A 16,785-nucleotide genomic window follows, 5' to 3' on the forward strand; every position below is an offset into this window, starting at 1 on the left:
AATATCAAATATAACTATCTACTGGTAAAGCAGTGATAATTTGTAAATTCATATATAGTAAAGAAATTAATCTGTCCTGTACTGGGGCTTCACCTTAAGAAATTCCTCATCAATATTTTACATCTACTTAAAAAAGCATATAATCTTAACAGGTTTACTGAAAGGACAATAGAAAGAAGTGAATCCCTTTGAAGATTTATAAATTAAAATTTGTCTAACAGAGGGACCCTCTTCCTTCAGTGGCTCTATGACACATCTTCACAACACAGTATATTTGCCTCACCAGAAATACAAGAAAGACAAAAATAAATGTTAGACATTTCCATCCCCTTGGGAAGAATATGATAAAATCTTAGTAGAAGATATGACCATGTACAGCTGTTCAGGAGACCTGAATATATACTAGTGGGTGATATCCACCTCTACAATTTAATCTCAGATTAAGGATTCCAGATTAAATCTCTGAATTAGTATTCTTACCTTCATTGCCTTTGCTAAGATTCACTGTGATTAAATTCTTAACTGGAACCTCAAATAAACTCTTAAATTAAACTAGACAGTTCTAAAATATTCTTTTTAATATGATTGATTCTTTCCAGGTTACTTTATAGACTTCTTAAAGCTAGGTTGATATGTTTATTTTTATTTTCTTCATTAGTATCTCCTTCATTTATAAATTATCAATTCCCTGAATTTAAACAGTGCTTTTCAGCTAAGTGAACACTGATTTGATGACTTCTAAAATTTGTATTTGATGGTTCTCAGAAAAAGAAAAAAAAGTGTTTACATTCATACCAGACATAGTTACCATGTAAAAAGAACCCATCAGTAGAGCACTGAACAAGGGTAAAGTCCCATAGTTTAATTAATAATACTGAGATGTAATAATACATTTCATACAAGTTCTTCTAGAGAAAATCTGACTTTGATTTAGCAATGTTGCATTTAGCACTGTTGTTATTTACTCTCCTTCCTTCTATCAAAGAATAAAAGGAAATTCTGATTTTTATTTTTTATTTTTTTTTTTTTTTAATTTCTCACATATTTTGAACAAAGTTTAAGGCTGAAAAGAAGGCAGCAACCTGACTCCTTATCTGCATTTTTAATTGGATCGTGTGGCACGGATAGATTTATAGATTTAATTTTCTTCCTAGTAGCCAATATGTTGCCATGTTTTGGATTTAGAATGAGAACAATGTTGATAATACACTGATGTTTCATTTGTTGCAGAGCAGCGCTTACACACAGCCAAGGACTTTTCACCTTCTCGTACTGCCCTGCCACAGAGGAGGCTGGGGGTGCACAAGAATCTGGGAGGGGACAGAACCAGGACAGCTGATCTAAACTGGCCAAAGGGAAATTCTATACCATATGACACCATATAGAACAATAAAACTGGTTGGAGTTGGCCAGGGGGCTGACGTTGCTAGGAGTCTGGCTGGGCATCAGGCAGCTGGTGGTGAGCGATTGCATTGTACATCACTTGCTTTGTTTTTTCTCTATCATTATTATTATTATTATTGGTCTACCTTCATTTTCTGTTTTATTAAACTGTTTTTTTATCTCAAGCCATTAATATTTTATCTTATTTTATCTTATTTTATCTTATTTTATTTTATTTATTTTTGGACTGGCGTACACTTCATTGGGTTAAAAACTGGCTGGATAGCCAGGCCCAAAGAGCTGTGGTGAATGGAGTCAAATCCACTTGGAGGCCGGTCACTAGTGGAGTCCCCCAGGGCTCAGTACTGGGGCCAGTCCTCTTCAATATCTTTATCGATGATCTGGATGAGGGGATCGAGTGCACCCTCAGTAAGTTTGCAGATGACACCAAGTTAGGTGCGTGTCTCAATCTGCTTGAGGGTAGGAAGGCTCTGCAGAAGGATCTGAATAGGCTAGACCAATGGGCTGAGGTCAACTGCATGAAGTTTAACAAGGCCAAGTGCCGGATCCTGCACCTGGGGCAGAACAACCCCAAGAAGTGCTACAGGCTGGGAGATGAGTGGTTGGAAAGCTGCCTGGCAGAGAAGGACCTGGGAGTATTGGTTGGTAGTCGGCTGAATATGAGCCAGCAATGTGCTCAGGTGGCCAAGAAGGCCAACAGCATCCTGGCTTGTATAAGAAGTAGCGTGGCCAGCAGGGCTAGGGAAGTGATTGTCCCCCTGTACTCGGCTCTGATGAGGCCGCACCTCGAGTACTGTGTTCAGTTTTGGGCCCCTCGCTACAAGAAGGACATCGAGGTGCTCAAGCATGTCCAGAGAAGGGCAACAAAGCTGGTGAGGGGTCTGGAGAACAAGTCATAAGAGGAGCGGCTGAGGGAGCTGGGATTGTTCAGCCTGGAGAAGAGGAGGCTCAGGGGTGACCTTATCGCTCTCTACAGGTACCTTAAAGGAGGCTGTAGAGAGGTGGGGGTTGGTCTATTCTCCCACGTGCCTGGTGACAGGACGAGGGGGAATGGGCTAAAGTTGCACTGGGGAGGTTTAGGTTGGATATTAGGAAAAAAAATCTTTACTGAAAGGGTTGTTAGGCATTGGAATAGGCTGCCCAGGGAAGTGGTTGAGTCACCATCCCTGTAGGTCTTTAAAAGATGTTTAGGTGTAGAGCTTAGTGATATGGTTTAGTGAAGGACTAGTGTTTAGTCTAACTAGTGTTAGTGTTTAGTGTTCAGTCAGAGGTTGGACTTGGTGATCTTGGAGGTCTCTTCCAACCTAAATGATTCTGTGATTCTGTGATTTATTTTATTTTACTTTACTTTATTATTATTATTATTATTTTTCTGATTTCTCCCTCATCCCACTTGGGGATGGGGGAATGAGTGAATGCCTGTGTGGTGCTTAGCTGCCTGCTAGGTTAAACTGCAGCAGATGGTGACAAAGAAAAATGATATGGATCACTTAGTACCAGGGCTTGTTGAAATTGAAAATTTTGATCACTGGACAGAAGTTCTAAATCTTTTGTACCCATGAGGACTTGTTACTATCTATCCACAAAAAGCAGAATTAAACTCCCTAAAGCTTGTCAGGTAAGTGTTCAGATCACCCTAAAAAGATTTTTTGGCTATATTTATCTAGATGAACAGCTCACCAGACACTGCTGTGTCTGAATTAGTTAGGCAAACATAAATGTCTGCTATCTGAAGTATTGCAGGGTGTCCTGGCCTCTGGCTGACACCACTGAAGTATGAGTTCCCCACCAATCCTTCAGCAAATCAGTCTGCGCTGTGTGAACAGTGCTGGTTTGGAGTATCGGACATGGTATTAGATTTTGTTGTTTAAGCAAATGAATCAAACACCCCTTGTTATTTTTGTTTGGTCTATATATTAACTATAAAGGCAACTTGGACATTGAGTTCAAGTGTTCTGAATTTAGATGCAACTGTCTGAATTAAAGATACAGATACTTTTTAGAAAGTCTGGTTCAGCTGGATGAAAATAAAGTGCTTAAATGAGGCAAACTGGATTGATTTTCCTATTACTTCTCGAAGGCACTGATCTTTCATAAGGTGACTGCTTTTCATCTTACTTTAGATAGAAAACATTTGTTCAGAATTTAAAAAAGATTTGGATTTAAGCTTTGCATCTACACACACATCACCTTTAATCAACTTCAGATCTTCATCAACTAGCTCAATCTGAATTGTGGATAAACATTTTCAGGAGGGAAGGAAGGAAGGAAGGAAGGAAGGAAGGAAGGAGGAAGGAAGGAAGGAAGGAAGGAAGGAAGGAAGGAAGGAAGGAAGGAAGGAAGGAAGGAAGGAAGGAAGGAAGGAAGGAAGGAAGGAAGGAAGGAAGGAAGGAAGGAAGGAAGAAGGAAGGAAGGAAGAGGAAAAGAAAGAAAATAAAACACCCTTACCTTTTACAGAATAAGCCCAGAATTCACCAATAATTCTGTGGATTATCGCTGTGATGGAAATATATATATATATTTGAAGGTGAAATAAAATAATTAAAAATTTGGAAGATTGCCAGATCTTTGGCCTCAGTGAATAATTAAACTTCTTTTACACAAGAACTTCAGTAAGTGAATTACAAATCAAGACTCTCCCCTCCCCTCCCCTCCCCACCCCTCCCCTCCCCTCTGCTCCTCTCTTCTCTAATACAAAGGTAAGCAATTGTGATTAACCTCATTTGTAAGCACACAAAACAAAAAAACAAAAAAAAAAAAAAAACTCTTTCCTGGCAGCTTTTAAAAACAGGCACATACATCCATACCTTTCCTTTTTTATGGAAAGAGATTTTAAAAATAAAAAATACAGAAATCACATACATGCAAAATATCATATACCATATAAATCCTTCCCAAATAACATGAAGCTAGCAAATCTGCAATTGATATGAGCTCATTTTGTGCAAATGGTCATCTATGGTGGTACAGATGGCAAATGGTAATTCATTAAGCTGCTATAATATTATTTTTATTTTTTTCTTTTCTCTGTCCTCAGGGGGAGGGTCTTTGTATCATTAATAAATTTCTTAATATGCACTATTTTAATGAAAATCATTTTTTCTCAAATCCTCCAGTAGTGGTACAACAGAGAGACTAGGAATTAAGCATATCAGAAGCTGGTTAAGTAAAGTGCAAGTGATCATTGGGAATATAAAATGAGCAGCAATGACATGAAATTATAAATCTTATCTTTTAGGATATTTATTTTTTTGGATAGTAATATCTTATTATAATCCCTAAAATAATCATATGAATCAGAAAACAAATCCTGACATATGTACTTTATAAAATTGGATATATGTGTATATTTGCTTTGGATGGATTCAATATATTCTACAGTCAAGGGAACTTATAAATTCTCTCTTGTATCCTCTCTAGATTCTGTAGTAAAATAGACTTTACTCTTCCAGGTTCTATTACTGGTAAATAAGCTGTTGCCTACATATGTAGAATACAAATGCCTATGAGGACATTAGGACGTTATGCATGCAAAACATTTATTATTATTATTATTATTATTATTATTATTATTATTATTATTATTATTGGTATTATTATGTTTTAGAGTTCACTTCCTAATAACTTAGCAATTCTTCCAGCACTATTCAACAGTATCAGAACATCAAAACTTTGTCAGTTGTGTTCATGAGAGTTCATAGCCAGTCACACAGAGTGACATTACTTCAGCTATCTTATTTAAGTTGCAGGCTTAAAGATTTTAATATCAATAAAATATATTTCAACAGTTTTATAGGGGCTTGAAATACATTTCCTTCTAATATTAAATAAAGTACAGTGCAGTGTATTTCTAAAGTTTCTCAAACATAAGCCTTACAAATACAAGGTCATAATGCTCCCAGGGAAAAAGAAAGAGATTGGTGGAATATGCACTGTGAGTCAGTTAAACTTTTTTTTTTTTTTTCATTATTTGTATCATTCTAGGAAATGCTACCTGATTTGATTTATGTATGAAAACTTAAATATTTTTAAGAAATATTTAATCAAAAATGAAAATAATTTCATTCTGTAAGAGTTCGGCTTTCATAGTGTTTCTTCAAATGCCCATGCAAACAGTAGAACTCTTCATCTTACCGTTTGTTTCAGGTCATACTGACTGTTGGTCACCTTGTAGAGTAATTAAACAGGATCCCTGAATAATACATGGTGACAGACAGGCAATTGAAGAGGGAAATGAGTGAGCCGTACAAAAGCCCAACCTACAAAGTTCTGTACTCTGTATTCTGGAATTAATGTATAGAAATGTCACATATGGTTCAGGCATTCAGTTACATTAAGGCACTATGACTTCATCACAATAATAATATGGCTGTGTTATGTAGAGCATTTGCCTTAGCTAATAGTCAAACTCCCATCCAGGTACTTGTTCACTCCCTCCCAGTGGGATAGGGCAGTAGAGAAAATAGGAAGAACAATTAGAAAGTTTGTGCATTGAGATAAATACAGAAAGATTGCTTACTAATTACCATTGTGGGCAAAACAGACTACACTTTGAGAAAGTTAGTTTTATTTATTATCAATTAAAATAAATATCTAATTACTGATTTGCATAGTGCGAAATGAAAAACAACAAAAAATTGTCTTCCCCCATTCCCCAGGCTCAGCTTCACTCCTTGGAATGATTTTTTATTTTTTTTCTCAAAAGCCCAATGGCTAGAGATATGGATATAGGCAGTTTTCTGTGGGAAAAATAAATAAACAAATAAATCAATCAAATGGTGGTTGGATTAATCTGCCTTGATTTCAGTTATGTGTAAATTCAGTATGTATTCTAAAACAAATGCAAATTGTTCTTCTACAGCCAATGAAGGTACACAACCAGAGATATCTAATACATATAGGATTAATCACTTACTGCAAATATTCATCCTTTTGTACTGGTATACAGCTATCCTGGGTTCAGTTTACTAAACGTCTGTGTCAAGTGTCATTTGACATACTTAAAAGTATTATAGACTTTCAAGGAAGATCAAGCTCATCAGATATTTTACTTCGCAGAAGTACTTTTGTATTGGTGGCCTAGTGAAAGCAAGGAATAGCTGAAGACCAGATGAGATACCTCTCTGAAATTAAAAAGACACTATATATTCTGTGTGTATGTCACTGGATCCCTTGGATGGACTTCAGCACGTATGTAAAATACCTCAGTGTAGACAGAATCATAGAATGCTTTGGGTTGGAAGAGACCTTAAAGATCATCTACTTCCAAGCTCCCTGCAATGAACAGGGACACCTTCCACTAGGCCAAGTTGCTCAAAGCCCCATCAGACATGGTTTTAAACATTTCCAGGGACTGGGCATTCATGACTTCTCTGGGCAACTGTTCCGGTGTCTCACCACCCTCACAATAGAGATTTTCTTCCAAATATCTAATCAAAATCTAGTCTCAATTTACCCTTTTTTAGTTTAAAAACATTACTCCTTGTCCTATCACTATAATCCCTGACAGAGTCACTCTCCAGCTTCCCTATAGGCCCACCTTAAGTACTGGAAGGCTGCTCTAAGGTCTCCCTGGATCCTTCTCTTCTCCAGGCTGAATAACGCTAACTCTCTCAGCCTGTCTTATTATTTTTATTAATAATAGGAGAGGAAAGATGTTCCAGCCCTCTGATCATCTTTGTGGTCTTCCTTTGGACTTGTTCAAATACTTACACGTCCTTTTTGTGCTGAGGGCCCCAGAGCTGAACACAGTACTCCAGATGGGGGTCTCAAGAGAGCAGAGTAGAAGGAGAGAATCACCTCCCTCAACCTGCTGGCCATTCTTTTTTGATGCAGCCCAGGATGTGGTTGGCTTTCTTGTCTGCAACCACACGTTGCCAGCTCATGTTCAGCTTCTCATCAGCCAGCACCCCCAGGTCCTTCTTGTTAGAGCTGTTCTCCATAAAACCTTCACCCAGCCTGTATTTGTGTTTGGGATTGTCTTGACACAGATGTAGGAACCACCTCTCAAGCCTTTCAAGGTCTCTCTGGAGAGCATCCTTTCCCTCCAGTGTGTCAACTGCACCACACAGCTTGGTGTCATTGACAAACTTGCTGAGAATGCACTCAATCCCACTGTCCATGTAACCAAAAAAGATGTTAAACAGCAACAGTCCCAATACTGACCCCTAAGGAACACCACTCATTACTGATCTCCACTTGGACATTGAGCCATTGGCCACAACTCTTTGAGTGTGACTATCTAACCAATTCCTCAGTGGTCCATCCATCAGATCCATGAATCTCCAATTTAGAGACAAGGATATGATGGGGAATAGTGTCAAACACTTTGCACAAGTCCCAGTAGATGATGTCTGTTGTTCTTCCCCCATCTACCAATTCTGTAACCCCATCATAGATAGTCACCAGCTTTGACAGGCGTGGTCTGCACTTAATTAAACCATCTTGGCTGTCACCAGTAACCTCCTTATTTTCCACTTGCCTTAGCATATTTTCCAGGAGGATCTGCTCCATGATCTTACCAGTCACAGAGGTAACACTGTCTTGCCTGTAGGTCCCTGGGTCTTCCCCTCTTCCAGTGGGTGGGAACTTTACCAGACTGCTACAGCTTCTCAAATGTGATGGATAGTGTCTTAGCAACTACATCCACCAGTTCCGTCAGGACCCACAAATGTATCTCCTCAGGTCTCATAGGCCTGTGCATCTTCAGGTTCTTTAGATGGTCTTGAACCCAATCTTCTCCTACAGTGGGTGGTTCTTCATTCTCCTAGTCCCTGCCTTTACCTTCTGGAGCTTAGTCTCTGTGGCTAGAGCTCTGGTCAATGAAGACTGAGGTAAAAAAGTCAATGAGTATCTCATCTTTCTCCGCATCCCATCTTCACAGTTTCCCTAGTCCTCTTTTTATCAGTGATGTACCTATAGAAGCTTTTCTTGTTGTCCTTGATGTCCCCAGCCAAATGTAATTCTAGTTGAGCTTTGGCTTTCCTAACCTGATCCATTGGTGCTCAATCTCTGTATCCTCCCCAGGCTATTTGTCCTAGCTTCCACTTTCTGTAGGCTTCCTTTTTCTGCTTCAGTTTGCTCGGCCAGGAGCTCTTTGTTTATCCATGCAGGCCTCCTGGCATTTTTGCCCGACTTCCTCTTTGTTGGGATGCATTGCTTCTGAGCTTGGAGGAGGTGATACCTGACTATTAACCAGCTTTCTTGGGCTCCTCTTCCCTCCAGGGACCATGTTCATGTTGGGGGGAGGGGCAGGAAGGGTGTGTGGGGGAGTTGCTGCCCACTGGAATTAATCCATCACACTCTTTTACTCCCAATTCCATGAACTGCAAGGAAGGAACTGTTGGGGGGGGGGGGGGGGGGGGCTTTATATTCAGTACACAGTGTAGCGTCTTTCTCACTACTAGAAAGACAGCAAGGTCCTGGAACGTGTCCAGAGAAGGGCTACAAAGCTGGCAAAGGGCCTGGAACACAGGTCTTATGAGGAGCAGCTGAGGGAACTGAGGTTGTTTAGTCTGGAGAAGAGGAGGCTCAGGGGGGACCTTATTGCTCTCTACAACTAACTGAAGGGAAGTTTTGGGGAGCTGGGGGTCAGCCTCTTCTCACAGGTAACTAGTGATAGGACTAGAAGGAATGGCCTGAAGTTGTGCCAGGTAAGGTTTAGTTGGGAAATTAGGAGAAATTTCTTCTCAGAAAGAGCAGTCAGGCATTGGAACAGGTTGCCCAGGGAGGTGGTGGAGTCACGGTCCCTGGGGGTGTTTAAGGAAAGGTTGGACTTGGTACTTAGGGACATGGTTTAGTGGGCGATATTGGTGGTAGGGGGATGGTTGGACCAGGTGATCTTGGAGGTCTTTTCCAACCTCAGTGATTCTATGGTTCCTCTCTGTTGCTCCTTCCTCCTCACACTCTTCTGCAACTCCTTCAATGTAGGGTCCTCCATGGGCTACAGCATGGGTATCTGCTCCAATGTGATCTTCCATGGGCTACAGGGGAACAACAAGCTTCACCATGGTTCTGTCCACAGGCTACGGGGAAATCTCTGGTCCGGTAACTTGAGTACTTCCCCTTCTTCTTCTCTGACCTTGCTGTGTAAAGGATTGTTTCTCATATATTTTCTTACTTCTTATATTACCATGTGGCACTTCACCCTTTCTTAAATGCCTTTCTTCAGAGGTGTCATTGTCTTGGCTGTTCTCAGATGTGTCCTGTGTTGGGGCTGTTGGAGACAGCTGGAAACAGAGGGAGCAGCCCCTGGCCTGTCCTGACAGAGGGCACTTTTGCAATGCCTGGACTGCCAACACCTCGACACCTACACTCCAATATTCATTACATTTTATTTTTTTTTTTTTATATATACAGCTGGCAATTCATTTTCTCGCAACTGTGCTCCTGTAGTATTCTCATACTCTCTACTTGTGGATATCTGTCTTTGTTGACCTGTAATTTTGGATACAATTTCATCCCCATTTAAATAAATCTTACAAATATGAAGTGTTTCATTGCCTACATAAAGACAAGTAATGAACCAGATTTTGGTTATACCATTTCTACCTCTCAGCCTCCTGCCATGCTGTGTGAAAAGGACATTTCACATAGTTTAAGAAAAGATAATATCTAGTTTAATATGCATTCTCCTAACCTCCTCCCATTCCTCTTTTCCATCCTCCTGAAGACATCATATTGTAAACAAATGCTAATTTGAATGACTCATTAAAAGATCATATAAGCGACATAGAGCCAGTTGCTCATGTAGCTATGTCAACTCACAGTAGACATCTTCAGGACTAAAGTGACTAAATGCATTTAACTGCAAGCAGTTGTCATGAAAGTGCTAAAATAATACCTTTACCGAACTTTTCCTTAATCAAAATCTGAATAATTTTTTATCCTTTAAAATTGTTTTCATGAAAAGAAAAAGTTATTTCCAAAAATATTGCATAAAAGTTTTATTTTTAGTGTCCTGTGTGTTTAAAATTAAATAAAAAATATTTGTGTGTATAAAATTATATCTATATAGAGATAGATCTAGATATATAATTCTTACTTATTACAGTGGCCACAAATTAAGGAATTCCTCCTGGGTAATGTTTAGACATCTAAAATTTTATATGGAACTCCAAGTCATATTCCATTTAGATTTTATGAAACACACACGTAAAAAGCCTTGATACCTGTTTTATGCGTATATATATATCTACCCATTCTGTCAAGTTGCTGTCTACTAGGGAACATAGCCTACATTTATCCTGAAACATTTAGATTTAGATAAAGCTTTATGGAAAACTGAATTTTAGATGCTTACATTACAGCAGATGAATGCCAATCACAAGATATAACATACTGACTACTACTAGCTACTCTACTAAATTTTAAAAACTGTTACAGATTAAATGTTAGGTTAAGAAACAATAATCAAAATATAAATGTTAAAGTTTGCACAGGAAATTATTACAAATAACATGCATATATAAAGCCAATTTTAATTTACAAGTTCTTTATTGCAAAATCTCCACAGTACACATTTGAAGACAAAAGATGCTTAATATTTGAAAGTAATTGCTTGTTCTTAAAACTATGTAGTATTAGGAATTAACCAGATCTTTATATAACAAAGCATTAAATTTTAAATTTTGCTCTGTGTTTAGGAATTTGGTTATTTGTTCAAGTTCTGAATGAGCTTACAATTAATTATAAGGTAACAATAATAATAATAAAAATCCATCTCCATTGAAAAAAATGTATTTAAAATGTATTTTTACCTAGGATTAAAATGATCTGTGAACTTACACGTCTGCCATATTTAAGAGCAAAAATTAAAAAATGAAAGCAAACCAATGACAAATATTTTTTTCTTTCCTAGTAAAGATCCAGGATTTCCTGCATCATCAAGAACATTCAGATATTTTCCCCTTTAAAAAAAAAAAAAAAAAAAAAAAGTTTTAACAATTCTTCTAACATACAAAAATTCTTGTGTGATTTTAAAGACGTGGTATCTTGAGTCACATTTACAATAAATTTGACAGATATTCTGTTGTTTCTCTGTTACTACATTATTTTCATGTGTATTTCATTTATGAACTATGTAGCTATGTATCTATGAACTATATATCCTTTAGTCTGCTGAAATTTAAACACAAGGTACTATGTAGGATATATGCATATATGAATATATATATATATATAAGAGCAACAGAAATAATAACAAAAAAGATATATAGCAGTAGTGTGAATCAGAGATATATCACGGGGCTAATTCAGACTACATTATGCTTTAGAGCTGCCTCAAAACATCCTACCTTAAATCTTAACTAGATGAAATTAAACATGGTGTATTATATTCTCAATGCAAAACAACAGAGAAATAAAAATAAATAACTCTAAATGTTCTTTGGGTATGAATAGTTTTCCAAAACAAATTGTTATATTATTTGTATTGCCTCATGTGACCATATTAAAAAAAGAGAAAATTAATTTGGAAAGGTACCTAACAGTGAGAAAGACAACATAGGACTTTTAGATGTTGTTGGAGGAAAATGAAATACCTTCATTATTATATCTCATATATGAGTGAGCTTTTGTTCTGGTTTTGTATTGTTTTAACTTGTATTGCAATGGATAAGTGTGTTTGTATTTCACCTCTTGTTGCAAGAGGAGCTGAGTGAAATGATCAAATGATTTTTGTTTGTTCGTTTGTTTTTCCCAATCACTCGGTCAATTATATGTGTCCCTTGAGGTTTGTCAGAGAATTTCAAGCACACAGACAGAATGACTGACATCTATCAAATCCTCAGGAGTGAGTTCATTAGGAGTTCATTAGGTTGTCATTCACCTGAGAGTAGAATAAAACTTTGCCTCTAAGAAAAATAGTGAAAATCATGACATTAAAATGATCTTTCCGATATCTGAAATAATTTAAAGTTTAGCTGAAGACAGAAGTGAGACAGAAATAAAACAAGTCTCTTCCTGCTCCTGCTTTTGCCTCTCAGAAGAGTGAGTTAATGTACACACATATGAAACATTGAACAAAACTCATACTAATGACTTCAAAACAAGCAAAAATGAAGAAAAGATGAAATAATATAGTTATTAAAAAACCTGAACAAAAGTGAGCATAACATTAAAAAAAAAATCAAATTTTTATTTGTTGCTAAAATTCCACATACTACTTTTGGGTTTCATCATCTATTTTCTTCTTTAACTTTTTTGTTAATCTAATGTATGCCAGTTAAGTGGCCTCATGACTTGAGCTAACTGTTTGTGAGGTCTTTTGCTCTGCAGAGGAAATTTATGTTAAGTTAGTTATCCCATTTAAAACTTCATTTGAAGTTTTAAATCTGCTCTCAATCAAAGCAGTTTCTCTAAATGAAATAGTTATGTAACTCCATAAAATTTAATAGCGTTACACATTTACAGTATTTGTATATGAAACATATTAGGACAGTACTGTTTAAGAAATTATGGTAGAAAGATCATCAATTTACGTTTCTTAAAACTGATATTAGATGTCTGTATAGAGATAACAAACATTTTGTGCCTGCTGTTGCTTTTTGTGTATACTAAATTTGCATACTTCTTGGCACATATTAAGCTTATCAACATGGAAGGTGATTTTATCTCTTTTTCACTTAATGTTTTTTGACATAGTTGACATGCACAATGATATACTAACCAAAATTCTCCAGTGCTGTGTCCATCATGAATAAGAAAATGAATCAGTTTGACTCTTCCAGCTCATTTCATTTATCTCTTTGTGATTTTTATAATATATTTTCTTTTCAGTATTTAATTATCTTTTCATTTTCTATAATCTGATTTATTATTTAAATCATCAGTATTCCTATTTAATTTTTAACCATTTTCTGACACTTCTTACTACTTGTACTTATGCCTCATTCTTATGCTGAAGCAGTAATACCATCAAAAATACCATTTTTGTAGCCATTAAAGAAATTGTGTCCTGTTGTATGGTTTTTTACCATGAATTAATAACTGTTCTTCAGTGCTCTTCCAGCGACCTATTAAGACTCACTTCCAAAGTTATTTCCCTTGGAAGAAGTCTTCCTTTTAAAACCAGTTCCTCAAGTTGCTAGTGTTCAGCTGTTCATTGAGAGAAAATTACATGTACCTCCAAGTTAGTAAGAAAGTTTCAGAGAGAAGCATAGTTTTGGAAAACTTCTAAAAATGTCTAAGAATGTAGATGTACAATTTGGATGGAAAATTTGAGGGAAAATGTATTTATACACTTTATACAGATTAGTTTTATACAGTAAATGTTTCTTTGGGAAGAGATTTCTTTCTCTTGTAAACTCACATATAAAATGATAGCTTTTAAGATTTCTTACATATTTACTTTAAGGTCTACAAGAAGTAGACCTCAGCTTTAATGATTTTAAGATAAAACTGTTATAGTATGTATATATATATACATATATGTGTGTATTCATATCTATATATCTATATAGATATATATCTATATATCTGTCTATATAAAACGGATGATGGCTTTACTTTCAGAGCAGACAGGTATCGTTAACAGGAAGTATGTATCTTCCTGTTATCTTCCTGTTATGAAATGAGGTAAGTGGGGAAGCTGGAAGTTACAGTAATTATACAGGTTTCAATACCTGAATCAATTTAAAGAATGATCGAGTCAATTACATCCCAAGAAAAATATATCTTTTCTGTTTGCTTGTTTTTGAAAAAAAAAAATCTGAGTATCATTTGACATACTTCACTGGATGACAGCTAAAAATATACTACTTAAAATATAGAATAAAAATAGCATTTAATTGCATAATCCTTGAAATTGAGGAGTGAGTGAAATGTTTTTTGTTGCACCATTAGTTTTGCATTCTTTTCCTGCATAACAGCAAAACTTATCATAGAATATCCCTAGTTGGAAGGGACCCACAAGGATTGTCAAATCCAACCCCTGGCTCCACACAGGACCACTCAAAAATCAAACCATACGCCTGAAAGTGTTGTCCAAACTTCAGCAGACAGGATATAGAATAGATCAAATACTAGCTCTTCCGTTTCTTTCTCATTGTCAATCATTCCTAGAAAGTAAGAGCCATGGGATAAAATTGAAGGCCCAAAGTATCTATTGTTTTGTTGTTGTTTGTTAATTCAGAAAAAAGAAAAAAAAATCAAAGAATAAAAAAGAAAGAAAGTCCAGGTTTCTAAACATGGTATATTAATGTCCCTAGATGTTTTGTGTGAGCAATGTGGTTATTGCCATTTGTATGGGCTGTATCTTTTTGACTGCAATATTTGTGAACATTTGAACGTATCTGTCTATGTGTGAGCTGAGAGTCTAAGCTTGTCTTATACGTATTAGAGACCAAACCAATACAACAATTTAATTGTCCAAATGCAGATACATACTTAAAAGCAAACGGAACTTAGCAGGTTACTAGGCTTCATTCACTGTATTGACTGGAACCCTGCTAACCATTACAGGATCTTATACATTCAGCTCACGTGGAGATAAGTAAATTTAGAAATTTATGTATATACCAACAATCTTCATCCAGCCTACAGATTGCGTCACTGTTGTGCAGAAAGTGATCTCAAAAAATTGCTTTAGAGTTAGAAATTATTCCTTAGAAGCTACCTCTGTTAACAAGCTGACTAGGTTGGATTCGAAGTGTGTCCCAAGCAGTTCATGTTAGCTGAACCATGTTTACCAAAGCATGCCAATGCCTGATACATGATATTAATTCCATGCAGAGCTAGATATTAATTTTTTTTTGCATTTATTATTCAACTGGAAATAAGTTCAATAAATCTACATACTCTTCCGTATTTTTCAGAGAACATTTTACAGAGTTGAAATCGCCTTTCTGAGGCAAGATTATCTTCTTATGATAAGTTTCCAAGTGATGCTGACATAACACTATATAAATGCTTGAGAACCGAATACACACTTACTGCTTTTTTAAACTTGAATTATTTGGTTGGATGGGAAAGAAAGGACAAAGTCAAAGGCAGCATCTTTTTATTCTCCTGAATTTCTTTTGTCAATTAAAATGATTCATCAGAAGTTCATGTTCAGAAAATGTTTCTGGTCTATATTTCAGAAAAACCACGATATTTTCTTAGTCATTTATGTCAAAGTAAGGACTGACTTGTATGTGAAGAATAAAGAAACCACCTATACCTAAATTGTAATTTAGGTTAAAAACATATGATTTGTCTCCAGCAAGCAATCTAGATGTAGAACAATGGTATCATGTTGCTAAGAAAATGCACTGTTAATTTAAAAAAAAAAAAAAAAGTCATCAGCTAATAAGCAAATTTTCTATAACATTCAAATCTGACATGGTAAGTGAATCTTTTTAAAATTCATTATTGACAAATTTGACTCTGAACTTCTTCTTAACAAAGAACATATTGTCACTGGAAATTTAAAATATCTTTGACAGCTATTATTTTGAAAGTGATCTGACAGTTTGAAGCATATCTACAGGACAAGTCTAAAGATATTAGTTATTTTTAAGATTTGTGTTTATTTTCCTCACCAAATATTTTAACCACAAGAAGTTAATAAATATTGCACTTTTAAATGAACACATTTGATAGTAAACTATTTTGGTTAAGTTTTATTGGAATTTCATAGCAAGAGTAGCAAGAGGTTATAAAGCACTTATTCTTGTTTCCCCAGGTAGTATTTGAAACATCTTCCCAATTATTCTTCAGTGCTTTGATAAACTGAAGCTTTGTGTAACCAAAAGTTGTATTACATATGTATTAAATACCTTTCACATTTCTGATGCATTCATCTAAAGATAGGCTGCCCAGGGAAGTGGTTGAGTCACCATCCCTGGAGGTCTTTAAAAAACGTTTAGATGTTGAGCTTAGTGATATGGTTTAGTGGAGGACTTGTTAGTGTTAGATCAGAGGCTGGACTAGATGATCTTGGAGGTCTCTTCCAATCTAGATGATTCTGTGATTCTGTGAAAATGTAAAATGTGAATGCAGTACAATAATAAAGAAAAACATATGTGAAGAATTACAGTGCACTATTATCATATCTGGGACTAAAATATTTTAAAGATTTAAATTTTTCAATTTTAGATCCCTAAATTTCAATATTTATTTCTATCTGTATTTAAATTAGATTTTTGATTTACTTGATCAGCCTGACTAACAGAATCTAGTGCCCTTTGTGTTGGTTTAAATTATCTAATCTGGAAAGATATTTTCTAGAAAGATGAGCATGTCTTCTTGGTTAAGTATTACTTCTGTTATCGCCTGCAAACATTTAGAAGCCCTCTAGAATACTAAATAATATTGAACACCCATGTTTATTTACCTGAACTTTGCACAGATCTAAGTTACCATTACAGTTAATGTTGATAAAGAATTTCGGCTACATGG

Source organism: Anser cygnoides, chromosome 1, assembly GCF_040182565.1.
Source record: "Anser cygnoides isolate HZ-2024a breed goose chromosome 1, Taihu_goose_T2T_genome, whole genome shotgun sequence".
Classification (NCBI taxonomy): domain Eukaryota; kingdom Metazoa; phylum Chordata; class Aves; order Anseriformes; family Anatidae; genus Anser; species Anser cygnoides.